Genomic DNA, 6,426 nt, shown 5'->3' on the forward strand with positions numbered 1-6,426 from the left:
TTTCAAAGGAGAAACTTCACGGATGCGAGGCCTTAGACAGAACCCCTCGTTCACCGCTCTTACGGTGGTTCCTATCCCAATGACTTTTCATAGGGCAAAATACAACTCACCATCCGCCCCGCTACCCGCTATAGCCCACAACTTTAGATGGACACAAGAGTACAAATTGAATGTGATCTTATGGTGTTTTTAACGTGCACGACACACGTACGTTTAAATTTTGCTTTCGTGAAGTTCGAATTTCGGAACAATATTAAGAATGGAAGGATTTGTGGATGTAAATGTGGATTAAATTTGTTATATAAAGTTATTAAAATAAATCAAAACTTTTTGAGTTATTAAAGATCAAAGATTTTAATTTTTCTTGAGAAAAATGCATGTTTTTAACCAATTTTTCATCAATAACTCAAAAAGTGTAAGTTTTTACAAAAAAGTTATAATTATCAAAATTGAAGCTAATAAAAAACGAAATAAACCTCTTACTACAAAAACCTTTTTTTCGTAACTAGAAGTGAGTTATAGGTAATTGAATGTATATTTTTTTCGGCGAGTAAAAAACTCTAAGTATTCAAGCTGAAATAACGGGAAACTGATGCATTTTATAACATAAACTTATTAAACATTTGCCAAAGTACTTAAAAATATCTATTAAATGAGCCCCCGAACATGTTGATAGCGTTAAAATTTATGCTCCAAAATTTTTTAAAAATTTATCTTTTAAAAATTTTACAAAAAATGTTATTGTTTTTTTTAATAACTCCGTTCGTGTTTATGATATCAGGTTCATCTAAAAACTCTTTGAAAGCTAATTCTAAGTGCTATTTAATCACGTTAAACCTAATCTTTTAAACCCCTTACTTTTTTAAAAATAAAAGGTTAAATGACCCCGATTGCATGGTTCCCACAGCAAAATTTACGTGAGCCGTCAAAATAGCCCGGTCAAAACAGCCCCGTCAAAACAGCCCCGTCAAAAAAGCCTCGTCAAAATAGCCTCGACAAAATAGCCCGCAAACAAAAGAGCCCCGACAAAATAGATCGCACACAAAATAGCCCCGGTCAAAACAGCCCCGGCTAAAATAGCCCCGGCTAAAACAGCCTCTTATAAACAATTACATAATTATTTATACAAGGTGTCCAAAAACTTTTTTTAATTTAAATTATTTGACAAAAAGGAAGAATGTATTTAATTTATTTAATTTAAAATGCATTTTACTGTTGCCCGAAAACAGAAAAAAATGTTTATATCATAAATAAACATTGGTTTTCGCTTAACTTAAATGTTCAAACTTCCAAGAGGTAGAGAAGACAGGACTCAAGTTCTCTGAAAAGACCATTTCTATTTAATAGGGTTAAGATAAACATCTGAATAGAGGATAATTACCATTTCCGAAAAAATGTATTTTTAAGGAATTATTTCATGATGAATTCTGAAGGGAGCTTTTTTGTCGGGGCTATTTTGTCGGCGGGCTATTATTCCGCGGCTATTTTGTCTGCAAGCTATTTTGTCGGAGCTATTTTGTGTGCGGGATATTATGTCGGGGCTATTTTGTCGGAGCTTTTTCGACGGGGCTATTTTGACGGGGTACCCAAAATTTAAAATTTAAACGTTTCTATCTCGTTATTTTTCACCCTATAGTAATAGTAAAACAGGTAAAATACAGAAGAAACTAAAATTGGGTTATATATAATTTTTTACGTATATTGAGTATTTTTGAAGTTATTATCAAAAGAATATGAGAATTACAATAATTTTAAAAATTATGATTTTTTTAAATTATATCTTTTTTTCAAAAATATGCATTCTAAACCGGTCAATATTATCGAAAACATTATTTATGCTAATATAAAGAAGTTTTTGTAAGGATTACTATAAATATTAATTTTTGTGGAAATGGCGTATGTTTTATATTTCACTTTTTCCTAAAAAATTCGAAACGGTTCTTTTATTTTCATTATAACTTGCTTAATTTTGACGCTATTACCTTGTTCTGAAGCTCATTTGATAGGTATTCTAATGTACTTTGGCAAAAATGTTACGCAGGAATATTTTATACATTGCATCGTTTTCCCGTTATTTAAGCTTGAATACTTAGATTTGAGTACTCGTCGAAAAAAATACACATTCAATTGCCAATAACTCACTTTGAACTAACATTAGTTTAGTTCTTTATGTGAGGAATGTATTCAATTTCTTATTAACTTCAATTTTAGTAAAATAACTTTTTTGTAAAAGCTTATAGTTTTTGATTTATACGTGAAAAACCGATTTAAAAATATGCATTTGAAATATACGAAAAAATAAAATCTTTAGTCTTTAATAACTCAAAAAGTGTTGATTTATTTTAAAACTATATAACAAATTTTGCTTATAATTTGTCCCTCTATCGACTTATGGTATTATTTTTAATAAAATAATTTTCACCCCCGAGAAGGGGTGGCATCCACCTCCAGGGTAAAAGCGCAAGTTGGCATCATGTCACCTTTGTTCCTTGAGGTATTAATTACTCACCAATTTTCATGAAAATCGATGGAGGTTCAACGAAATCAGAGGTGAAAACCTTCAGTGACTGCACTACATGTATTGACGTCGTTTGTTATTATTTCTGAAACAAAAATTTTTTGCTTACATGACATTATACGAGGGTATACAGGGAAGCGTTGTATTTTCACCAAACTTTAAAAAATTCTGTGGAAAAATTGGAGAGCTGGTCGGCAACAACGCATTGTGCGAAATAAAAGTGTTAAACATTTTCACCAGTGTTTATCCGGATTTTTTGAGGTAATAGTGAGAAATGAATACCCAACTATCTACAGTGCAAAGAATAGTGGCAAAAATCGTCCTATAGTAAGTTATAGAACATTTTATTTTAATCAAAACAAACGACATTTATAAATTCCAGTTCTTTTGACAACAGATAAGAGAACAAGTCTTGATCAAATTGAAAGCGACATTGGCGGTTTTTCAAAAAATTTAAAAACCCAAGAAAGGAAATCAGATAATTAATAATAAACTAAATAACCAAGATTTCGAAGAAAACAGAGAGATAGATACAGAAGATATTTTCAACAAGAGCAAGAAACTATCCAGAACACCAACCAAACAACAGAAAGATGAAAACAAAATAGATCAGCTTTTAAAAATGATGCAAAATTTAACAGATCAAACACAAAACCTAACAGATCAAACACAAAGCTTAACATCGGAAGTAAAAGGAATAAAAGAAGAACAACGAGAATATAGAAATGACGTCAGAGAATTAAAAAAAGAAATAAATAAATTCAAAGCAACCAGCAACTAAAAAAATAAAACGATGAAATGAAACAAGAACTTAAGATAATGAAAATGAAGATAGAACAGTTCGAGAAAGAAAGAAAAGCTAACAGTGTTATTGTCCAGGGTCTACCGATGGATACAAATAACCCAAATATAGTCAACGAGGTTATGGCAAATTTTGTTGAAAGAGAATTAAGTATTAAAGTAGAAATAGAAGAAGCTTATAAAATAGGGGACAAAACATGCCTTGTAAAACTAAAAAACAAAAACGAAAAAATAAGAATTATGAAGAATAAAAACAAACTAAGGAAATCAAAGCCGGAAATATACATCAATAACGATCTTACGCAAGAAGAGATGAAGATACAACAAGAAATACATTGCAAAATATCAAAAAGAAAACGGTAAGAACACCAGAGTAGGTTATCAAAAATTAAGTATTGACGGGACTATATGGATATGGAACAAAGAGAAGAATAAACTGGAAAGGGCAAACCAAGACACGCCAAAAAACTGATAAAACAACAAATATCGGATACAACACAAAAAACGGACACGAAAATGGCAAAGGAAAAGGACCTGAACAGATAAGATAAAATAAAACATACGAACAGAAAAAAATATAATAAAAAACGAAAAAATGTGATCAACTAAAAATAAGTACGTGGAACATCAGAACAATGCTTGAACCAGGAAAAATTCAGGAGATCGTATCAGAACTAGAAAGCTACCAAATTGATATTGCAGTGATTCAAGAAATTAGATGGGCAGGTCAAGGAGAAATAAATAGAAAAAACTACACACTACAGTTGCTTTCATAATTATGGGGAAAATAAAAAATAACAAATTTAATGCAAATTTAACCAATAAATGAACGTATGGCTTACCTGAGAATTAACGCCAAACCATTTAATATATCAATCATAAACGTATATACCCCAACTGTAAGGCCGATGCCGCAGTGCAGGAAGTTTGCTAGGATGGTGGATGGTAGATACCCGCCTGGCGACTATCCAGCTACTTATACCACGAATAATACAACGACGGTAGCCGCAGTGGCCTCTCATTACCATCTACCCACCCGGTGGTCCGCCAGGCGTCTATCCACCCATATCAGTCGTGTTTGATAATCCATCCGGGTAGCCTCACTATGGATGAAAGCGTAATAAGTGCTGTGTATAAAAGAAGGGCCATTTGGGACCCAGCAGACCCACTATGTGACGAAACATGGCTTAAAATATCTGTTTTATTTATTCTTTGCAGTTGCATTAAAAAAAAATCCAATATTCAAGTCAGGTGAATTTAAACAACAATTTTTGCCTTTAAGTCGATTTTTCTCCACTTTCTGAAAAGTTTAGTGAGTGAATTTTACCTCTTATATGACGATATGCTAAAAAAACAAACCAAATGTAACCTAACAAATGAAACAAACGATTCCTCAGCAGTCAGTTGGATACTGACTTCTGACTTCATTTCACTCTTTCACTGCGTCCAGGATGCAGCGACCGTCCACCATCCACCTTTAAAATCCACCCTCCAAGCCACCATCTAGCATCCTGCAGTGCGGCATCGGCTTAACTGCTGCCGCGGAGGAAAAAGACAAATTGTATGAGGAGCTCGAACGTGAAATGGATAATTTACCTAGAGAAGACACAATACTGGTAATGGGAGATTTTAATGCCCAAATAGGTAAGGAAGACTACATTAATCAAGTAGCAGGTAAGCACACAATACACGAAAAAACTAATGACAACGGTCAACGATTATGCAACCTAGCAGCTAGTATCAATATGATTATCGTTAGTACAAAATTCGAGCATCCTAAATACCATAAAGTGACGTGGATTTCCCCAGACCAAAAAACATGGTCACAAATAGACAACCTCACATATACTGTGCACATGCACAGAGGTGCACATGCAGACACAGACCATTTTATGGTGACTGCAAAGGTAAGACAAAAAGTCAAAAGAACTTCAAAAAACACGACAACAAAAACTAAATGGCACGTAGAAAAACTGAATGCTCCAGGATTAAGTATGTTGATGACATGAATAAAAAATTGAAGGAACAATCTAATCCTACAAAGGATATAGAAACATAATGGAGAAATATAAAAAAATGTATAAATGAAACAGCGGATGTACACATAGGGATAAAAAGAAACAAAAAAAAGACAAGAATGCTATAACGAAGAATGCCATAACATGCTAAAAAAGAAGGTAGAAATGAGACAAATGTTAATAAGAACAAATTAGACAGGATTATAGGGAAGAATACAATGGAATAAGGAATGAATGTAAAAAAAATAAGGAAAATTAGAGGCGAGTGGATGGATGACAAGATAAAAGAAATAGAAAAAGAAAGTAAGAACAGAAACACAAAAGAATTATATAAGAAAATTAGTGAGCAGAACAAAACCTTTAAAGGAAAGATAAAAAGCATAAAAGATAAAAATGGAAAAATATCAGAAAACGATGAACAGTATAAAGAACTTTGGACTAACTATTTTAAAGAATTATTAACAGAACAAGAAGATCAAGACCTAAAAGAAAACATAGAAGAAGAGACAATGATGTTAGGAAACCAGCTAGAAAGACCAACAAAAGAGGAATTTGAGGAGATTATTAATAGCAGCCGTAATGGATCGGACTATATCAATATGGAGCTTATAAAATATGGTGGTGAAGAATTAAAAGATAAATTATACAATTTAATAAAAGACATATGGGACGAAGAAAAAATGCCGGCAGAATGGTACAAAGGACAAATTACCACGATTCATAAAAAAGGAGAGGATAATTCATAACTACAGAGGACTGACGCTATTAAACACAGCAAATAAAATTATGTCCGCCTTAATACAACGAAGACTGACCGAAGCTACCACGAATATCATAGAACACTATCAATGCGTATTTGTTAAAGGAAAGTCTACAACAGATACCATACATACGGTTAAACAAATTATGGAAAAAGCTCATGGATATAAAATAGAAATTGAACTGCTTTTTATAGATTTTCAGCAAGCATTTGATACAATAAAAAGATCAAAATTAATGGTAGCTCTGAAAGAAATGGGAATACGAAATAAATTAAGAATATTAATACAAATGACAATGAGTAGAACTGTAGTTTGTATAAAAACTCAA

The sequence above is a fragment of the Diabrotica virgifera genome, chromosome 3 (assembly GCF_917563875.1).
Source record: "Diabrotica virgifera virgifera chromosome 3, PGI_DIABVI_V3a".
Lineage (NCBI taxonomy): Eukaryota > Metazoa > Arthropoda > Insecta > Coleoptera > Chrysomelidae > Diabrotica > Diabrotica virgifera.